Below are 22980 nucleotides of genomic sequence, written 5' to 3'. Positions count from 1 at the left end.
CAATGTTCCAGCCTAATGCCCCTCTGTTGTGTGGTTCCTGTAACACATAATAGACTGGTGAAAACCACAGTCTCTAAACACTGTATTCCCTGTTCCCAGTCCTTTTTCCTCGCTCTGTCCCTTATTATTTGTCCCCCAGTCCTCTCCCTTCTCACCAGTTTGGATGCTCTAGGATACTTACTATTTCACCTTTTCTCTGCTCAATTCCACATTTATGCTCTATGTGCTTTGTCTCAAACTTTGTTCAGGTTTATGGGACAGGCACAAATGGGGGGAAGGCAGAGCTGGAAGGGCTCAGTCCAGCTATTTTGGATATCTTAGATAAAATTCATAACAACCATGTTCAGGACCCTGTGTTTCCTTTACCTTTGGTGTACAGGGGACATTCAGCACCTCTGAGGTGGACACCTATAGGGAGCCACTGCTGATTTCTGTCCTCCCAGCTGTGAGGAACCCAACTGCAGGTTCAATATTGATGCCATTTCTTTTTCCCTTTTCAGCAGCCTGGTTATATTCACCCTGGCTGTAATATGTGCATCACCTGCTAGTCTGTATTGTTCAGTATTTTTTCTGCCTTCCTAGCCAGTGGTCAAAGTTTATTAATGAATAACCTAAAACACTGGAAAAGAACCAGTGTAGTACAGAGCAGGTATTTTCATGTACAGCTGACTTTGTGCTCACTGTGCATTTTTTCAGCTTAAATTGTGGGTATGCACTCATGCTCATATTATATCTGATATAATATACATAAAATAATACATTATTATCTATATTATATATATTTGAATATCTAAACTGACATTTGGATAGTAAATTGATTTTGGGGGAGCCATGTGTGCTCAGCACAGTGGTAACAAGTGATTATAATGACTGGCAATGTTTAGATTCCATATAGGTTATTTCATTCCTGCTGAAAAAAAAAAAACAAACTAGCTGCCTTGTTGAATTGTTGTGGCCTTAATGGGAGGTATCCTCTTTGCCTGTCATGTTTTTCTTCAGGAAAAGAACAGGATATGGAATAGCTTTGACATTTCCTTAGTCATTGCTTACTCATACACAACACACAATTTGTGGGGATGCAAAATTAGCTGAGCTAAGTTAATTTTCAGAGCAGTGGTGAAGAGCACGGTATGCCCTGGATTAACACTGTCCTCTTTCTTGACTGCTGTGATCTCCTCAACTGTGTTTCAGCCCTGCAGCACGTTAGAGTTAAGCTTTTAGACCCTTTATAAAACCCAGATGTGCAGCTGAATCGAGTGTTCCTTTTCCACACTCAGGCTGAAATGTTTCAGTCAGGTTACCACATCACTGGAGTAGCATTGCCTCTCTCACAGGAGATGTCACTTTTGCTACAAAGTGATTGTAGCATTCAGTAAAGCAAAATAACTGCACAGTGAGGGGGTGCATTTGAGGGAATGTAGGAGCCTGTTGTTTACTGCTTAACAAAAGCCAGGATATATAATGGATAAACTTGTAGTGGTTTATGTTTCTTTTTCCATTCTGTTCTAGAAAAAATTTTCTTTGAAAAGAGAACTGCCTGGGTGACTGAAAAAAGTGTATACTTCTAGAAGTTTCTAGTTAAAAATCCTGTGTCTTGTTGGTTTAAACTGCTGGTTTTGTCTAATTAGACTTTAGGGTTTGATTTACCCCTCAGAAATATTTTTATGAACATTCTTTCTTCTGCCCAACTGAGAGACAGTTTGTTGTTACTTTTGTGGGTTTTTTTTCTGGCAAAACTTTGTGTTGCAGCTATTTCTATGTTTCAGTAACATAATACACTCTGGGGGCAGATCTTGGAGATCTTTGACTCTAATGAATACCAGTCACGTGAGAGCAAATACATGATTTATTACATGAGTATATTTTCGATAGTAATGCCTGGAGATTTTTTTAGTGGGGGGAAGGGAGATCACAAAAGAGAAGGATGCAGTTGAAAGAAATTAGTGGCAAAGTGATGTTAACTCTCACCTCAGTTCAAGCCTGTGGTTTGCAATTCCAACATTTTGAATGATCCCAAAACAAAAACATCCATCCTTTTCACATTTAAGAACAATCTTAAGGGAATTGTGTCGTAGAAGAAGCAGATCTTAAAATGAACACCAGCAATATTGCTCAGGGCCTCTAAAACTGAAAGCCATTTCTTCTAGTATTTATTGTCTTTGGCAGGACTATTATCCTCTCTTTATATTAACTGCTGTGTGAAGTGTCGTCTTTGTCTTGCCAAAACTTCTGTTCATAACATAATTTATTCAGAGGTTTCTTGCTTTTGATAAAGACTTAACAATAAGGAGCCAGGTTGTGGAATGTGAAACAGCAGTTCCCTTCCTGAGGCTGGATGCAGCAATCTGTCATTTGTGCTGTGAAGAGGTGTAAACTCTGAGGAGAGGTGACTGTCAAAGCTGCATTGCTGCAGCTCCATGAAATCCATACCAGAATAACTCTTCCTCTTTTATGAGATCCAAATCTGGTTTCCAAAGATTAATAAGTGATATCCAAGGAGCAGTCATGTCTGACCTTTTCTGCAGGTATGAAGATTTGATCACCTACTCTTGCTGAGTTAATTATGTAGAATAAGCATTTAAATTAGAATTAAGGGCCAACTTAAAAGCCTTTTGATTGCTCAAAGATTTTGAGATCTGATTTCTGCAAAATTTTCATGTGAACTGGTGAATGATAGTGCTCTCAGGCATAACTTGCTGCATCCCTGAAACATTAAATATGTTTCTTGAAAATGTGGGAAACAGAGTTAACAGATCAACAGAATGTTACAATTTTTGTTACATTGTCCCTAGTATTTAGTCCCAAGTTTAGTTGCTTTTTTTTACCAATGTCCCCTAGGAATAGATGTTTCAAACTTCCTCATTACCACTCTATGTATCTCTCAATTAAAAGAAACAGAAATTTTTGTCACTTGAGCTCCTGGAGCCAAAAGAGAGGTTGTGTTTGTCTTCCTGGCAGTGTGTGTTGGTTGTTCTTAGCTAAGCAAGGGATGATTTATCAGTTTAAAATTCTGATAAAGCTGAGCTACTAACAGACCTTTTCTGTTATTTACTTCACCTGTCTGCTTTACAAATAAAGCTTTGCTTTAGCTGTAGCTTTACATGCAGTTTAGGAGGATGTGTATTTACTGTGGCTTTACTAATGTTCTCTTAGCAGTTCAGGCAAGATGTGTTCTAAAAACCAGTGAGCCATCATATTGGCCTGGTAGGTATTTCTTAGTGTTTGACAATATCCAACTGCCTAAACTCACTGTAGCTACTAACCAGTAGTTTAGTAAAACAGAAGTTTAGTCTTGTTATGTTCATAGTAGTTTCCTTTTCTCAAATTACTAAGCATTTCCAAATGCCTGTGTAAGTTCCAGAAAAATTAAGCAATTTACTGAAAGTTTGAGAGATGTGAGAGAGACTATGGAGAGCTTTTGAAGAGCTGATTGAAGTTCCTGAGAGATGTGAGAGATACTATGGAGAGCTTTTGAAGAGCTGATTGAAGTTCCTTTCCTTGTGGATCATGTTAGACACAGGGGATGCTTTAAAAGTATTAGTCAACACCTCCATTGATGCCTCTTGGTTCACACTCTTCAGAGACCAGAAAGTTCTTCCCTCTCCCTATAATTGTTTGAAATCACAGCAATAACTTCATCTTTGCAGTGCAGAACCCCAAAAGGAGCAGTGTTCATTCTTTGAAGTCCCTGTTACTGCTTCAGTATGTTTTTCTGGGGGATGGCTCGTGACTCTTCTCTCCTTTCATGTTGTTGCAATGCTGATCTGTGCTCTGTGGTGTCTCACTGACAGCAGCCATCACTGCATATTGATCTGTTCCTTTCATGTCAGTCTCCACAGCTTCATCCCAGGCCTTCCTTTTGCTGATGGAATGGCTTTTCCTTGGATGTACAGAATTACCCCCTCTGCTGTCCAACTGGGTACTTCAACCTAAGACAGCAAATATCCAAGTTTATCCAAGTCTTTTATGTGTAACACTTAACCCCCTGAGGGTCTGGTCTGGATTGAAAAACAGAACCTCCAAAACAGCCAACAACCCACCCACAGCCCTTTCTGGCAGCTCCCATAGGTAACACCCAAGGGCCACTTGTCCCATCACTGCTCACATCTCACATCTCTGCAGTGGTTCCCTCTGTGATATGTCCATCTCAGTGTATTCTGAGGACTGCCTGAAGTTTAGGGATGAAGTGGACAGCTCTGCTCTTGATTCCCTGAGTGACTTCTGTCATCTTTTACTCCATCTGCAAGGGGTGTTTATTAAATGTGTCTTTTCCTAAAGCCTTACAAAAGGATTTTTTGGTTGAGCACTGCACCAAAACATTGCCTTGTGCTGGGCATCATGTGGGAAATGTGGAAAATACAGGAGAAGCAGCAATTTTATGCATTTTAATGTTGTTTGGCAAATCATTCACAAACACTATTCATGTAGAGTGAGACCTGAAAATACAGTTAAAAGGGTAAAATCAAGAGAGAGCCAGGAAAATGATGAGTTATATGCCTGAGATGCCTAAGTATGCCTCTGAGACTCTGCAACCAAGCAGGTTTCACAAGCCTGATGAAGCTGAACTTCTTTACAACTAAAAAAGTTTACATACCTGGTGTATGTATTAAAAAAACCCAAATGACTTTATTGTACAGTATTATTTCCCAGTACCTCTCTATGCTTTTTCTGGACTTCAGCAAGTGTTCTAATTTTTACTAGATGTGTTAGTCTCTAATGCACAGAGGAAGAAGGTTTCCAGATTTTATATCTTGTAGACCAGGACTGGCTGAAAACACCAGGGAGATGTCCTGGGTTATCCCACAGCTCCCCTCCACAGGTGGATCTGTATGGTTTTTGGCATTTAACAAAGAAAATATTTTACTGTTAACTTCACATTAAAAATTAGTAAACTGAGAAGGGTTGTCAGGTATCTGAGAATGTTCTGAAGGCTAATTCAGAGTTTGGAATGGTGAAAACTTACTAAAGCTGGGAAAAAGTAATTAGAAATAACCATATGGAAATGGGAATAACCGAGAGAAAGGTTTGTTCATGCAAGTTTGTCTTTGTTTGGACATGTATTTAATGGGGAGACTCTGGGATTAAAAGGTGTTGTTGTAAACCTTGAATATTCAGGTTTTTTCAACACCCTGACCTGGCTGGGTTTTGGGGTCAGCACTCAAGGATGTGAAGGTCTGAAATGCCAGGTGGAACTGAGCTAATGTGGGGATGCCAGGTCTGCTACATGATTTTAGAACATGTGGTGCTGTTCAGATAGTTTTCCATGTTAATAGGTATAAAAAAAGAAGAAATTTCTTCCATATTCATATATTTCATTTTTTGTTAGTTTTCTACTGGCTGTTTCTTTGGGTAACATTTTTCATTTTCATATGTGCAAATTTAAGGAGGCATAGAATCTTCCTTTTCTTCTTTTAACATGTTAAAGAATTCTCAGTCCACAGTTCTCCATGAGAAATAGACCTACAAACCAGGTAACCTCCGTGCTCTGGATTTTTCTGAACAGGCACATCATGTCTGTCAGGCAGGATGTGTTCATCCCATACTGCTGCACATTCTCTCAAAGGCAAGATATAGTCAGATATGATTTTGCTAAGTTTTGCTAAACTTGGGTCTTTGTTTCCATCTTGCAACTAAGCAGAATTTTAGTGCCTTATCTTTCTAAGGAGCAGTGCTCTGTGCTTCTGATGTGCTCACCAAGTTGTGCATTTGGGAACATTTTTCCACACAAAAATCCCCTCCTACCTGGACCTTTACCTTGAGAAGGTACAAGAGAAGGTGTTTCTGATTTTCTGTTTCATTTTTGCATCCCACTCAATTCCCCCCTTAAAGCCAATCTTTAAAAGGAGTGAAATCCAAACAGTTGTTAACTCAGAAACAACAAAGGCATCTGAGAAACAGCAGCTCATCTTTCATTCTCTTTCCCTGACATGGAAACCCCCAGAGAATGGGAAAGAAGGAGCCTCCTGCTTTGTAAACCTCCTTTGGTGTCCGATAGAAACATGGCACGCTTGTCTTGGTGTTTGGATGTCACCAAGAACTGCTGAGAATGCAAGAGGAAAAAAAATAGTTCAGGCTATGAGGAATAGGAGGAAAAGATGAGTTTTATGTAAACAAAGTCAGAAAAACTTTGGAAATAATTACTTAAATCAGCTAGGAAAGCTGATGGAATTTCATAGTTATGGAGGCTTTTTGGCAGAAGTGGTATTTATTGGCTGGGTTTAGTTTAGCATGGAGAATGTCAACTAAGTATAAAGTTGTTAGTGCTGGAAAGCCCTGCTGCAAAGAGGTGTAAAATGCAGCAAGCTGTGTGCTGCACACCAAACCTGGTATGCCTGAAACCAGCAGGTTCACACACACAGCCAGCATCATTGGAGTGTGCATATTTTCTAAACACTGATTTATTACCTAGATCCAGTGGTACTTTCTAAGAATGATTTACCCTAACAAGATAGAGCACAGACAGCTTGCAGCATTTTCATGCACAGAGTTGTCTCCTAACTCCTGTGCTGACAAGATTCTGAAAGTGGACTTCAGGTCTGGATTTGTGGGAGGGATTTCTTCGTTGACTCTCTATGAAACATTGCATGGAGGAAAATGGAAACCATATGCAATTCACTACACAGATCTGTTTTTCATTTAAATCTTTTCCTGTATTATATTTTGTGCTAGTAGAGGAGAGAGAAACAAACTGCTAGATGAATAGTATGAAGCTTAAAATGAAAGGAGTGTGGTTTCCTTTTTTTTTTTTTTAAGTGAAGAAAAAATTTGATCAGCAGTATAATTTCATGTAGGATTCTATACAGAAAGAAGATAATTTGTATAGAATATGTTGGAACATCTGTTAATTTAAGTCTTAGTGAATTGAATTGATATCAAAGATCTGTGAAGCTGCTGAGTTGATAGAGCTGTAGCACAGGAGACGCACCACAACGTGAAGGTCTTGATGAACACTGCACACAGAACTGAAGTCTGCACTAGTGTCTGATACTGTTCAAAACATCCTTAAGCTGCTGTGGAGTTGTGGAAAATGTCACCATCTCTGAAAACAGTGCAGTAGATTTCCTTGGAGTCTCAGGGTTTAGATTTTTTCACCTGGTTTTGAACAGAAGTTCAGTTTTTAAAAGTTCCCTGAGACTCTTCAGTACTGAGGTAGTCCCTTGGTTTTTGCACAGAGTCTGGGAAAGGGAGTGCCACAGGACAAATAAAACAGAGTACACTTTGAACAGAGCTCAGCTTTTTCATGTGTTGGATACGTTGTACTTCAAGTTCAGGTCTGTGAGTGAAGGACTTCACAACTTCCCTTTCAAGCCAGTTAAGATCTTCTCCCTCTTGGACTTTTTGGAAGGTGTAGAGAATGGAACTCTTCAGTGGTAATTACCAGGAGCTCAGCAACATGTGTGCACATGTGAAACACCAGATTTGGCCAGGGATTTCAGGCTGTGTTATATGGTAAGGAATTTCATTTGGTCAGGGTAGTAGTGAAAATTAACCAAAAGACATGAATCCCTAGATCCAGTTTCCTTAGATTTCCAAGGAGAATATCTAAATCTGAAATCTTGAAAAATAACACCACTATGTTAAAGGAACATTGCAGACAGTCAGGAGTGTTTCTGCACCTCCTGTCAGCTTCACAGATTAACTAAGGCTGAAGGACCAGTTTCTGTTTCTAGATCTCTTTAAAGAGACTTTCAATGTTTTCATCTGACTGTTACAAGCATGCTAAAGTAGCTTCTGAGCCATAGAAGTGTCCAGATCAAGTGACAGTACACACTTTAAACAGAGAAAAACTGCACAAAGAGGCCCTGAGCTCACAAAAGCCATAGAGGGCCTTTGAGAGCCTGAGTGGATCACAGGCTGATGATGCTGCTGTTGTGCAGTTGGCTGAAATCTGTCTTGATTCAATTAACAGCCAAGACCTGAAGGCACATAAGGGCCTAACCAAAAAGCAAGTCAGAAAAGCCAGGGAATGTTTCTGCTGTTCCCTTAGTGTCTCACAACTCAAACGTTCTCTCAGAGTATTTGAATTCTGAGCAGGAAAAAAAATGGAAATGTGATTCAGGGGAATGTAACTCTGAATTCCTACCTTCTGAACATCAAATACGGCAGAGAATTGTTTCCCCTCTCCTCCCTCTCCTCCCTCCTCCTCAAAAAAGTGTTAATTATATGTATCTGATTCCTGTATTGTCTCTTTTTTAAAAATGCTCTTAGATTCCTGTCCTATGAGGGAAACTACAGATTTGGGGTTGGTGTGGTCAAAACCTTGCACTGAGAGGGGGGGAAAAAAGGAAACTTTAATTTATGTAATAGTGAAGTGCTGAGTAGACAGGAGATGTTATCATTGTATCCTTATTGACAAAGATTGTAAGATCCTATTTTGATTAGTACAGTATATGTGAACAAATCTCACTCATCAAAATCCAAAAGAACTTTAACAAAATTCTGGTAATCCTTATAAAATATGTTTGCCTGGCATAGTTAATTCCCATTTAATGTTTTCTGCTTGTGTCTTTAAACTGTAAGCACTTAAAAATATTGATTGCCTCTGTGTGCATCCAATTCTCCATGTAAAGATGTGACCCTCAGTTACAGCATTTAGATACTGCTATCACAAAAATATAATTGATGTTTGGCTTACACATTGTTTCACAGAATCTCATTGGGTTTTTAGTTTCTATTGGGTCCCTTAATTTTGGAGGATAGGAAATATTTTGTTTTTCAGGTTGGATAAATCAAAATGCTGTCTTTAGTCTGAAGTTTTCCAGTTAGCTGGGGAGAAATATGTTTTTCTGTGGAAAATGTTGCCATTTGAATGTATTTGAATTATGTGAAATTTTATTTATATGCTTTCCACCTGTTGAGAAATATTTGTTGTGCTTTTTTAGCTTTCATTCATAATTCAAGCTCCTGTTTTGAAACTTTGTATTTGGCATATTCTGAGGTATTGACAGACTGTTGCCTTGACTAGGAAAAACAATCATGAGCACTTTAAAAAAATATTGCTGGTGCTGTCCTTCCCTTTTTGACTTTGAAGATCCACAAGGCATTATGTAAAGTCAATATGCTGCTATTTTAGAGTCTCAGTTATGTTTAAATATACTGTGCATTCAATTCCAGAGCTGTTAGTGTTTTGTTCATTCATAGAAGGGCTGATAGAAAATTTCCTGTACAAGAGGGCAAGTTTGCATAAATTTCCATGTAATGAGACTGTTTCTCTTCATGGCCACAGTTCATTGTCTGTTTATTACACCAGCAGCTTTCTTTTTCTAAAAACTGCACATCTCTTGCAATTGGAATAGAATCATAACATAGGAGTTGAAATGAGGTGATCAGTGACAGGAGACAGAGATATAGTAGAGAATAAAGGCAATATTGAATTCCTTGAGAAGGGATTACCACAGCAGCCATGGATGGGATGGATTACTCAGTCTGCTTATTAACTCCAGTGCCACTCTGCTCCCAGTCCCTCAAACCAACCTGTTCCTACTGCAAGCTGCAAAAATCAGTGAAGAAATTGCAGATGATACTCCAAAGAGAGGCTGTGTGAGGTCTGCACAAGCCCCTGCTCCTGAGCTGAGACTACACCTGTGGATGTGCACAGTGCTTTGTACAGTGAGGAAACCAGTGGGGGTTTGGTTTGGTTGTTTTTTAACAAGGTGGCAATTTTTCATTACAGACTTGGAGACTTAGAGACACAGTGATGTTGATTCCATCCACAGGAGGGTATGCTGAAAAAGCATTAACTCAGGGAAGAGAGAAGGCAAGAGAGCTCCATAATACATCAGTGCTGGAAATATTCTGAAGAATTAAATGCATTTATTGATAACATGGTGAGAATAAGCAGTATGATTGGAGTGAAGACTGAATCAAGATTTTCACTCTTGTCTTTTCATATACTTATATGACTTTGAGCAAATTATTTATACTTTGGGTTCTTTTTCTTTTCTGTAAAGTCTTCAGAAGAACTTGTTGAAATACAATTGAAAGTGTTTGGGGCTGTGATAAAATAGAAGCAAAAAAACCCCCCAGGTAGTAGGGAATGTTTGAAGTTAGGCAAGACACACTTGAGAATTATGCAAGGGGAGGTGGTTAATGTGTAAGGTATGTTTGAAAGGCTGTTAGATTGAATTCTGCCCCACAGAATCTCCCACAGTGTTCCTCTTTATGAGAACTCTCAGAAGTTCTACATTTGAATAGCTACAGGGGGAAAAAGAAACTTTTTCTAGAATATATTGCCTCTGTCTCAGGACAAGAGGTTTACAGAGATCATGCTTGGATCCAGCCTGACTAGAATATTATCTGCCAATTAGTGCTTCTGGATCCTTAACACCTGTAAAATTTGCCTAAGCCTACATTGAACTTTATTGCACTGGATTAAGTTTGGACCTTGAGTGGAGTCTCCTTTGCCCTGTGGCCTGAAGGCTGTATTTTCCCATCTGTGTTTTCAAATCCACATCTCCTGTGTCATCTTTCAGTTTCTTGAACTGGTACTATCACCATTTATCAAACTCTGACTTAGGGGACCTTCAATTCCTTCCCCCAGTGACTTTCCCTCTTCCACTATTGTATATGCAAGCCATGTTCTCCAAAAAATTGCCTCTGGAAGATTTAATATTGCCATTCTTTCTGCACCCAGTCCCTTTGCTCCCAAGAACCAGTCTAGTCCCACTTAACCATTTACCCATTAATCCATGAATAAACTGATGGACATCTGGTTTTTATTTTTCCTTTTATTCTTTTGTTGTTTTGTTGCTTTGGACTCATCTGGTCATATAGAAGGAAAAACTGTTAGATTGTGGCCAAGCTTTCATAACCTGTGACCTTTCTATGCCACATGGAGTTGAGTTTGGAAAGAACATCCTCTGGAGAGGAACCTGTGGAAATCATGCCTGTGTTATTCACCTGCTGCAGTCTAAATCTCCCACAGAATTTTGCGTAAAGGTTATATTTATCTTTACTACTGATCATAAATGTCAACATTTTACTAAATATGTCTGTTAAAGGCCAAAAAACTAATGGTGAATTCCTTTTACATAGGGTATGTGCATATAATTAAAGAAAAACATACTCTAGGAGCCAGGCAGTCAGAAATGAGGCCTTACTTTGTAGTATCAGAAAGTAACATCAGGGAGAGGTATTAAATGTGTGCCCGATTCTGTGTAGAATCTGATATTTTACACCATGCTCCACTCTTGTTATCTATCAAAGTGTTGGTGATTCATTCTTTCAATGTAGCTCTGCTACTATCAATGAATTTTTTTCTCTTATGTTATATATCAGAACATGCTTATCTGACTGAGTCTGTGTTAAATATTTTTGGTGGGATTGGTCTTAATTCTTTTGCATCTGTGAATCATAACTGTGTTTTGTTTGTTTACCCCTAATTACCTTCCCCAAGATAATCTGTTACTTGGCTTGCAATGATAGCGGTGTAGCTGATCTGAGGCAATTAAATTGTTCAGAATGTCTTGTGGAAGTAAATGTTACAGAAGTAGCCTCATCTTGTTAAGATTTGCTAAATTCCAAGTTCTTATTTCTGTGAACCTTGGTATGTGTTTATGGAGAAAGGGAAAGTGAAGTGGATGTCAGTAAAGGAAAAATAGCAGGAAAGATGCTGAGCAAATGCAATCAGATGGAAGGATGGAGAAGGGGGGAGGACAGCAAGCTGGGGAGGGAGCAGGCTCTGGGGTGGAGATTGTCTCCTGAACAGGTGGCACTACAAGCCTTGTTAGAAAATCCATAAGGAGCCTCAATAATATTGGCAGCCTCCCAGCAATCTTCATATGACGGTTGTATGATTAATGATAAGAATTCAACTTGGCAATAGCAGCTAAATACTCCAAGGGTTTGTGGTGCAAGTGCAGGTGTCAGATGCCAAAAGAGCATCCAAAGGTTGGAGTAGGTGTGCTTGAAGACTTGGTTCACTAGTTAAAACATGAAGGTGTTGGTGTTTAGTTAACCCTTCAGTCACAGCTGGGTGGCTGCTCAGGAAGGAATGTTAGTTCTCTCTTCTGCTGTCTGGAAACACAGATCATTAAATTTGGCATTTTGTGTCTGTTGTACCTGAATATGTTCACCTTGAGCTGGTTTGAGCAGGTGAAGGACATTGAACATTCCCACATGGCATTTAAGGGGTAGTCTTAGAGGCTCTTTCTGTATATTCATTACTTGCTGTTCACAGAGCTTTGCAAATACTGTTCTGAACAAGATTAATTTTGAAACAAAGTTGTTACTTTAGTATGCATGTGGGGAAAAATCCTACTTTGCTGTCCTGTCATTATCTCTTATAACTTCTGAAAATGAATGACCCTGTTTGTGCATTTATTTGTGCCATAATATCTACCCTGTGTAGATATTATGTATTGAGGGCATTGCTAAAGCATGGTTATGTACATTAACAGGAACATCTCCTTGCTTCCATACAGCTTTTGTAATAAAGTCACATTTCTCTGGAAAAGGCTGCAGTCTGCTTTCCATCTCCATTAAGACTCACTGTAAGCCATGCTATGAAAATTCCTGCATGAATGGTAGAAATGGAGACCTGCTTACTTGTTTCCAGTAGAAATGAGAAACCTAATTTAGTCTAGGGAAAATCTTGAATTTGCTAAGGATATTTCCTTCAGACCTTTGTGCCAATTTCTTCCCAATGTCAAAGAGAAAGTTTAAGAATTTTTTCAAGCCTTGGACAGCATGGAAAGCAACCAGAAAAGAAGATGGATACTCAGGGGAGATATCACACCTCTACTTGTAATCTTCTTAGTGATGACTATTTGGGGGCTAGATTTTAATTTTACTGCCTTGCTTGCTCACACAACTGTGAGAGAGTAAAGCACAAACAGTAGTTTGCAAAGTTCTGTTTGCTTCTGCCCAGTAAAAAATTCCCCAGTGGTTAAAGGAGGTGAGTGAGCCAGATTTAGCCAAGTACCAGGAACTGCAGGATGTGTGTGACTTCAGGAGGTGTGGCACAGATCCCTGGCTGAGTTGGCAAGAAGTTTTCCTCCATGAGCTCTCAAAGTAAAACCAATGAGACCTGATTATATGGGACCCTTCAACAGTATTTTTTGTGTGCTTTTTTTAAACACAACCAGCTTAATAAGCTGTGCTTTTGGACTTAAACTGTTTAGGAGCTATGGAGTAAAAGTATCATGTGTGTATTTATCCAGTGCCACCTGCTGAGCCAGCAACTGCAATGTGCACTGGGTCTCTTCCATCTTAGCAGTTGATGCTCTGATAGTCTAACTCAGGTATAAAGGCTACTTTATACTGCCTTGGAAGACATGATTCCAGAAATTTGTATGAGCTACTTTCTGTTTTTCTTTCAGCTTGTGCTGGGTAAGATTTGTGCCCTTGCCTGCAGCTCAGAGCTTCTGCTTTACTAAAACAGCTCTAAGGGCTTTAAAGGGAAAATGGGAATTATTTTATGTGTTACTATTTTCCTTGTATTTTTTGCAAGAGTGCAATTAAAATGCTATTTACTATAGGTTGCCCCCACCCCCACCCTCCTTAATTGTTTACTTGGAGCTCAGAGAGCACAGTTCATTGTTAGGAAGAAAGAGAATAATTCAGACAACTTGGTCAATCAGTCTGCAGCTTGTTTTAATTTTTACACTGCCTCTATTGTGTGGAAAATATGACTTTTATAAGCTTGATAGTGCAACTATGAAATGAGAGTTTTTGCAAATGTTACATCCATAAAATGAGTAGGTTTCAAAAATTGATTCTGTTCTCTTAGACGAGACTGTCAGTCAGGTTGCTGCAATGTTTTTAAGTGTAGGCTGTACAAGTATTACAACCAGAAATCTACATGAAATGGACATTGTTTGCAAAGTCAAGTACTCAGAAGCTAGGAAATAGTAGATTTATGGTTGTTTGTACAAATGTAATTCTCTCCTCTTGTATGTGCTTTCTGCACAGTGAATGAGGCAGGAGTCCTGCAGAAAAGCAGGGCACAATCACGGAATCAGAGAGTTAATCACAATGCCTACACACACAGGGCAGAACAGGGTTCTGTGTGCAGCCATAAATCTGGCATTCCCTGACTCTAAGGTGCTTGATGTTGAAAGAATTTCATTCAGCATTGGTTGGTTTGGGGTATGATTTCCTAATTTTAAGAAGGAAGGAAGACGAAAAGAGTTTATTCAAATCTTGAGATTGAATGCAATTCTGTGGATGGAGGTTTGGGGTTGAGGGATTGAGCTTCACACCTGGTCCAGTTCTCAAGTGTCACAGTGCAAGCTGTGGGAGCACTGCAGTGCTGGGGAGATCAGCTATGTTTGCCCCAGCAATAAACTTACTGTAAGCACTCTCTCTGCCTTTTAGACCTTCACCCTCCCAGAGGAGTTGTGGGGATTAGCAGTGGTAGCTGGCAGGACTAGAAAATTGTCTCAGTGCAGTGGAAATTCCCTGTCAGATTCAGGTCATGACAAATGCCCAATGCAAGATCTGCATGCATCTTCATCCTTCTGCATGAAGAAAAGTGAAGCAGAATTTCATGGGTTGCAGAAAAGCTATTATAAAATCTCCTGGCTTGAAGAGTTGTTTTAGTTTTTTTTTTTTTTCTTTCCTCTGCTGTGTCTTATCGAACTACAGGTTTGAGAGATCTTCAAGGATCAATCCACAAGATGGATTAGTAATGGGAAATATGAGTGAGTTAATTTTAGATTAGTATCATCTGCTGAATTTGAAATGGTGTTATACCCAGACTGACTCTTGCACAGTTCATCAAGATTTTTGGAAAAGACTAGGTGGTTGTAAGAAGGTTCAGTTTATCTTCTGTAAAAATCCCATCGAGTCTGATGGATAATTGTTCAAAAATACAACAGCCATCTTGCACAAAACCAGCCAGACCAAAACAACCCATGGCTGTCCAGCTATTAGTGCCAGCAGTGAAGTTCTGCAGGGTAAGCTTCAGGAGATGGGCACAGTTGGTCTCCCTTGTCACCCTGTTCACCTTGGAATTGCCTGTGCTCTTGGACCCCATGTGGGATTTGTGCATCCAGCCCTGTATTTGGGTCACAAAGCTTGCAGTCAAGTGAGCAGATTCTTGGTCTTCAACCCCTGGCTTTTTAATACCTCACCTCAGTTGTGTAGCTCTCATGTGGAACTGCACTGATCAGAAGTGTAACGTGAAACTGATTTTGCAAAACAATAAATTGCAGAGAACTTGAGGAAACAGCTGGTTTTGGTTAGTAAATTGCACATAAAATACAAAACATCAGTAAATGGAAGGCTTGGCCCCAGGAGAGGAGAAGCAGGGCTTAGCCCCCTTGCTTTCCCTGTGCTGGTGATTGGTTTGAGCTCACTTGCTTTTGGTCCCAAAGGGGGCTGTTCCAGCAGCCTGGAATAGCCAGAGCATTGCAGAAGCTCAGTCACAACCTTTGTGTCTGCCTTTGCTGGAGATTGTAAAGAGCAAGTTACAGCAGCAAGGAGTGGGAGCTTCCCACAGGAAAGCCTCTTACAGGGGCATTTCCCGGGTTTCTGGATTTGCCAGCTCTGTAGACCCTTCTGGTGGCCAGAGTGGCATAATCCTCTGGATTAGCTGGACCCAGGTTTAAAATGCTTCTGTCCTTACAATGGCTTATGATTCACAAAGGCAAATAAAATCACATGAAGAAAAACTAAAAACTATGCAAAAAAAAAAAGCCCAAACCAAACAAATCCTAAAGAAATTCCTTCTTTTGCAGTTAACGCTGAGTAATTAAGTATTCATGAGGTTCACACTAACTGTGGTAATAAAATGTAGTTGATATTGAATTAATCTTACCAATTTGATGCATGTGGTAAGGATGATGGCTGCTTCATTCCTTACTGTGCCAGAGATGTATAAATGTAAATTGTGTTTTCTGAACTGGAGCTCTCTTTAATGTTGACTTCTAGCTGTGTTGCAGCTCAACCCGTGCCCAGATCCAAGACTGCAGACACTCACACACAATTAATCTCACAAATTTATGAATGCCAGAGCATGGAGCAAAATGAAAACAACTGGAGGAATGTATAAGGGGAATAATTGGACTGTATCCAGATGTGCATGTGTAAAACATCACTGATTGACTCCTCCCCCATATCCTGCCTGAAGAAAGGAATTTTTTTCAAAAATAAACTAGGGTTATTTGAAAGAAGTTGTGGTGTCTGAATGAAATCTAATAGGCAGGATTAGTAGTAATTAGGTACATTCTTTGCTCATTGGTTTTTTGGTTTTGTTATGGTTTTGTTTTGATTTTTTCCGACTCTTTAAGTATCACTGAATTTAGCAGATTCTTTGGAGTTTCAGTGTTACAGCTGGAGCTTTTGCCTCACCGATTTGAGCTGCAGGATAGTAGAGGAGAAAGAATCACAAGGATTGCATGTGTGTTTGTGTGCCATGCATTTAAAATTTTATGAGCACTACCTAACATTTTTAAGTTCTGTATCAGGAGATTTTTGTGGTAAAGGTTGGTTCAGGGGCAGAGGGACACTTGAAAGTTTTTATATAGAGAGAATTTACTAAACAGAAAGGGGAGGAAAAAAAAAAAAAAGTGGCCCTTCCTTGTGTTATATCTACAGATTGGAGTGGAAAGGAAGGTGGTAAATGTGCTATTACCAGAATTGGTTAAATGTCAGGCTCAGGCAGCACACGCAGGCAGGGCCAGCCTCGTTCCTCTGCCACCGCTGTTTGCTCTTACAACAGGCACGGGAAGGCAAGAAAAGGGGAAGGGAAAGGATTAAAAAAGCCTAGACTGGAGAAAAATCAACTTTTGCCTTACTGGTTTGTTGATTTAAAAAGGAATAGATATATCTGGCATTTCCATAATTATTTTGCTGCTCTTTTTCTATTCTTCCTCTTCAATAAATTGCGTTGCCCGCTTTTAAACTCTTGTGTGCTTTCTCAGCACAAACTTTTCCTAGACATTTTGTAACACTTATTTTTCTCCCCAAATTAAAGTAGCAGAAACTTTGGCTGAGTTTCACAAAACACCCTCACCAGCTTGCTCTACTGTCTTATGTTTACTTTGGTTCTGTACCCAAGTAGGTTGAGAAAAAGGAAAGAAATAGCACTGAATCTTCTTAAAAGCTGCAATCGATACTTACTGCGGGGAAGGCTCGTAATGTTCTGATTCTTTTTCTAGTCCTTGCTCACACAGCACTGTCCCTGAAGCCAAGGACTTGAAAATAAAAAAGTTCTTTGGGGTTTGGACCACGAGACTGTAGCCACCTCCCTCCACTAAAGCCTTTATCACAGAAGGACTCTGTGTTGATTTCTTTGCACAGAATCTTGTTTTGGACTTCACCCTTTATTTTTGCTCCGCTTAAAATGGCGTTGAAGCAATATTATAGTTTGGCTCCTGTTGAAGGGATGGGTTAGAACTTAGGCTTTCTGTGCTTCAAGAAGTTTGACTTTTTTCCCTCCTCTAATAGAAAAGGACATGCTAAACTGTCCAGGCAGGCTTGTGGTATTGCCAGGGATGTAAAATTCTTACACTTACCCTGAACAAGCACAGAGGCACAATACTGTTTCTACACCAGGTATAAAAGTGCCTGGCACAAATCTAATTTAATAGAAAATCTGAATATGCTTTTGAACTTAGTGTCACAGTGTTTCCACTAGAATACTGTGATGGATATTTTTGAAAAATAGTCATAGTCCTTGGATAGTCCTTAGCTCCAGAAGTTCATCTGAAGATGGTTTATAGTTGGAAAGACTCTTTAGAAAAAAGTAAATTTCAGAGTTGCCACAGCTCGGCTTCGCTGAAGCTGCAGCAGCTGTCGAGGTGAGATGGAGTTGCCTTGGCAACAGCACATATTGTATAACAGTACCACACCACCATCAAACCAGTGAGGTGAGAAGTAGTTTAAAAGCATTACTAAATTTTTATGGTACGTCTGCTACATTTTCAACCTTGTGGTTGGCTGAGTTTACTCAGTGTAGCCTTCCTGGAGCCCAGAAAGCTCAACTGCTGAATCCTGTTCAGTGAAGAAAAGGGAGGGGGGAATCCCCAGTTTGTGTTAATTTTTTTCTTTTTAAATGCTGAATTTAAGCTGTCTCTGTGTAACATTTTTTTAAAATTATGCTTATGCTCATAAGGGTGTTAATGTCTTACCTAAACTCATTTTTCTCTCCTTTTTATACCTTCTATTCCAAGCTTTTTTCACTGTTTTGAGTAATGAAAGCAGGAAATATTTAGAAAAATATATTTAAACCTAGCAGAGAAAGCCCCCAAAATGAATTTGTCCTGGTTTTATGGTTGCATTATAAATATGGGCATTCAAATGGTGATGCCGTTTGTGATGACACACAGGTACTGTGCTTTCTTTCCAGTTTGTTGTTTTCCAGTCCTTTTTGCTTCCACAGCTGTTTAATTTAATAAAATATAAAATCACTTCCCATCTCACTGTTCTCAAGGAATATCTGTTGCATGCCCCTCCCTCTGTATTATGGATTCAACCAGAGAACTTCAAAACTATTATTTTACAAGACCAGTGGCCTCCAAAAGATCTTTAAGGCTCTTGTCTGAATTTATTTACTAACAAAGGATGTCTTGGTGGAGAGATTAGTCATCTAAATTTTTCACCTACCTTCACAATTACTGCATTTCTTGGTCAGTTTTGACAAAAATTCATATCACCTTGTGTCTTTTTTGGGTGGTGATATTTAATGGCATTAATTGGAAACCAGGCAAAAACCAGGGGGTATGTTACTTCATGCTTTTAAACTTAAATCTGAAAACAAAACAAAAGACCCCTGAAAAAAACATAGTATGAAGCTTAAGCTGAGGGGAAAAAGGCAGCAAGAGGAGCAAGTGTTGTGAAAACCCTGTAAATCACAACCACCTGGTTAGAGTAGTGAGTCCCATGTAAATTAAAGAAGAACTGACTTCAGTTGCAGTGTTCAAAAAACAAACCTACGAGACGCTGCCCAAAGCTCTAGTTAATAATTATTGCAAACAGCTTGGAGCCAGCCCAAATTGTCCAGGACTGTTGGATCCTCTCAGGGGTTCATGCATACCACAGTGATTATTGCATGCTTTTCCAAGCTCCATTGTGTGTTCTTGCTCGTGGGATGTGGTGCCTCTAGTGCTGAGCTGTGGAACTCTGTGACAGAGCTGTCTCAGCGGGTGTGGTCACATTTCTGCTCCTTGTGATCTCTCAGTCTATAGCAGCTGGTTTGAAGTGTGCTGGACAGGCCTGAGAAATGGTTTCTTGTGCCTAGGAGCTGATGGAGCTGTGGAATATATTGTAGAAGTTAACCGGAGTGTACCTAAGTGCTGTTGGAGTTGCTGTTTCTGAGCTCTTCAGGTTAAGAGGATATTCCAAAGCATCTGTCCTACTCCACTGTATTTCAGGCACCTATGCTGATAACCTGATTAAAATTCAGGGCTCACTAACCTGGGTGTAGCCCTTGGGAGCCAGATCTGGCCCACTTTCAGTTTTTCATTCAGTTCAGAGTTGCCATGTGTAGAATGATACCTTGGTGACAAAGAGCAGTGTAGCAGGGCAAACTCAGTTCCTGCATTGAGTTCTCTGTCCTTAGCACAGGTGAGGCTGGATTCACTCTGTCAGTGTTGGTCAGTCTAGCAAAGGATCTTTGATATTTGTGGATTTTGAAGACAAGGAAGAAGAATCTGAATAGTGATGAGGGGAGTAATGTGTCCTTTCAACAGACTTTAAATCCTACTGATCTATCTAGTCTGAGCACTCCTTTGTTACTAGCCCAAGCAGTTTGTTGTGCAATTGCACAGCTTTACACTTCATACTTATTTTGAGTGAGGTTGTGTGGAGGCAAATCTTACCAAGTAGTTATCAGTTTGTAAATAATCCTCATTTTCCTAACATGACATGGTTTTTCAGCCTTTGAAATAGGGTCTAACTCCAACATAGAGGAGAGTGTATGCTACTGGGACACTGCCAGATGGCCTCCAGACTTTTACTCATGGTGACAAGGCTTGTCAGCCCTCAGGGCAGGAAATGTTACAAGTATTTTTACCGTGCCAGTCTGGAATATTCCCTAGATGTTCCCGCAGTGCAGGTGATGGTAACAGTCCTGTTACCAGTCCTGAGTTTAGCAGTAGGTTGAAAGAATCTGCATTTCTCAGACCTGCCCACCTTTTCCTGCTCCCATTGCATCATAGACCCATACACTTGAATGTATATTTTTACCAGTAATCAGATTATGACTGGAGTTCTGCTGAGCCATCTCTCTTCATTAACCACAAGTAAGAAATATAATAGCTATAGCACGTTTTTGGCTGAAACATTTTGTTAATTGCTTATGTGAGCTTGGATGAGTGAGCTGGCCTATTAAATATTCCAGTGGTTTTAAATAATGGTTTAATTTTTTAATAATGGTTTAATTTTTGAAAGGTATTTCCTATTAGCTGAGGAAACCAAATTATTGTCTTGGCAGTCAGAGTACAACATATGTACTGGAGCAAAAACTAGGAGGAAGGGGATCAGAAAACTGGGTAGTATGTTGGGCTGGTAATTGTCACAATCATTTCTGTGTTCTGCTCCAAAGATTTGGGGTTTTCCCCTGCACATATTTGAAGGTAACTTTTTAAAAAAAGGCATCACTATTTTTGATTTGTTGATAGCATCCCACTGGGGAATTTTATGGTGGATGTGCACCATTGTTCCTCTTTCACAGATCAGATCCTTAAGGGAATGGTACTTGAATTCATTCTGTGTCTTTTTAGAATGGCAAATGAGAGAGGCTGATATTTGAACACACTCCCTTTGGAAGAGCTCCCATAGTGCTTTCTTTTGCCTTGATGTCCTTTCCCTGCTGGTACTGAGGGGACAGACCAGCATCTGCCCATGCCATAGGTAGAGTTGTTGAATTTTGTCCTGAATTGTTGTTTGTATTTCAAGTCTTGCTGCCTGTCTGTGCCCATGGTTGCCATCACCACTGAAAGGGAAAAACATCCCCTCTCCTGTGGAATATTACATTGAATAGCTCAGTGGATTGTCCTGATGGTCACCTTGGTGTACGCAACTGGAGAGGAATGAGAATAGTCCTGAAGCCTCATGTCACTGCAACTTGATGCCATTTGCAGCAGGAATAGCAAAAGCCCTCTGAATGTCCTCACTGAAGCTCCCATAGGTGCAGCTGGGAAAGATCAGGCAGGTGATGAATGAATGCCCAGTGGATAACACTGGCCCAACACTGAGCTCAGAACACACGTGGGTTGAAGCACTCTGTGCCCTGGGCATGGAGACTGCTGCAGCTGTGTCTGCAGTCTGTCTGCAGGGGCTTTCACTTGGCTACCTGCCTTCTGGGAATCTTGAATAAGTGACCAAGGCCCTTCTTTTCTAGTTAGAAAAGGTGGCCATGGGGTAAACAAGTCTTTCAGGCAGTGTTGGCATTCACTGGAACACATCTGTGCTACTGGCTGCTGGAGTGTGGGGCCTCAGCAAGATCAACACACTGAAACAGGCATGGAAAGAAATCATTTGAGTATGAGTTGATGTACCTGTGTGTTCTGTTAAAGTGAAATTTGTTATTTTTCCCATTCATGGAGTCACTTAAAAATTGGGAGAGACTGGAGATGGTAAAAAGCATCAGTGTAAAAGATGGCAGTGACTCCAGTCTGAAAATAAGGAATGTTCTATTTAATTAATGTGGGATTAATCACTGCAGGACCGGGCACAGTATCTCTTCTTTTATTTTTCTGTAACTTCTAGTCAATCTTGGGCTATTGATAAAGGTCATGAAAATGGACTGTAACTTTCATTGGTGTGAGTAGCTTTTATGTGATCCATTATCTGTTACCAGAGACATCCCATGTGCTAATGCATATTTCTAAGCATATCTAATGTGCTATCTGTTTATCTGATTTTTTTTTTCATTTCCCACTTTTGCAATGCCCTTTTTTTTTATTGCCTGGCTAACAAGTGAGAAGTAAACTCAGGGTAGTGGTTTAAACATTTTTCAAGAAAGAATAGTCTTGTAACTAAAACATAAGATGAAAAGTTAAAAGCTATGATTGGGTTTCTGATTCTACTGTTTATCTTGTTGTTAAACTCACTGTAAAGAGATACTGTCAACATAAAATCAGACTTCAGTCTGCAATTTTCTTATCTCTTAGATGTAAACAAAACTTTACCATAATAAAAAAGCTAAGGAAAGAAAAATCTCCAGTTTTGACATAGTGTATATGACAGCATTTTGAAAAGTAGCAATTCCTGTCCTGAATCACATCAGTGTGTTTGTCAAAGCAGCAAATGCCAGATGCTCAAGAGGAGCCAAATCTAATAGAGTGCTGCAGCCCCCACAGCAGGCAGCTGAGCAGCATTTGCCTCCCTCCCTGGCTTTGTGGAACTTTATTTTCCTTGCATGGGCTCCTTCTTCCTTTTCTAATACAGCTGGGAGCATCCATAGGAAGGGATTCTTTGAGTCACACTGAATTCTCAGTAGCAAGGATGCTTGGCATAAGTGCAGATCATAGCTTAAGTATGTGCTTTGTTTAAAGAAACTTCTGTTTATCAGCTTTCACAGAGGAAATGCAACAGTCAGTGACTTGTTAGATTTCATCTTCTGTTTATATTGGAGAAAGCAATATTCACAAACTCAGAAGATTAATGTTAAAGCTACAGAATGGTAGGTGGGTGCTTAGAGGAACAGGTAGAAACTTACACTACTAAATACAGTATTGGGTTTTTTTGTTTTAGATTAAAACATCAAATAAATGACTCTTTGATTGCAAGCTCAGTGATAAAAAACTGTGCATCTTCCCTGTAAGACGTCCATTTAATAATTAATCTTTAGAGAGAGTGCATCGCTCCATTACAAAATGCATAAAGTCAGAAACCAAATACTTCCTGAGCATTTAAATGCCAGTGGCCAACAATGGGTTAAAAATCCTGCACATTTTTGGAAACCTTAGAAGCCCTGATGGGTGGAGTAGGCAATGGGCGTTGTAGTGTGGATGCTTTGCTAACCCTTTGCTGTGCAGCTGCAGGACAAACACACTGAAGCCATGGCCAGCAGCAAAGTGGATTCTCAGGGAG

General features: G+C 39.8%; 1 protein-coding gene and 1 long non-coding RNA gene across 2 annotated transcripts in view; one reads left to right on the top strand and one right to left on the bottom strand.

Annotated features, from left to right (window-relative positions):
* Positions 1-22980, top strand: part of DNM3 (dynamin 3) — a 172855-nt gene that overhangs the window by 64669 nt on the left and 85206 nt on the right. The window lies entirely within an intron of this gene.
* On the bottom strand, positions 1829-17317 carry LOC108963354 (uncharacterized). Its single transcript, XR_001992054.3, has 2 exons — positions 17065-17317; positions 1829-3929 (listed from the first exon to the last, which is right to left on the bottom strand). It is a non-coding gene; the product is annotated as an uncharacterized LOC108963354 (long non-coding RNA).

The sequence above is a fragment of the Serinus canaria genome, chromosome 8 (genome assembly GCF_022539315.1).
Source record: "Serinus canaria isolate serCan28SL12 chromosome 8, serCan2020, whole genome shotgun sequence".
In the NCBI taxonomy this organism is placed as follows: Eukaryota; Metazoa; Chordata; class Aves; order Passeriformes; family Fringillidae; genus Serinus; species Serinus canaria.
The sequence above is the reverse complement of the archived record's forward strand: the minus strand, read 5'-3'. Positions and strand labels throughout refer to the sequence as shown.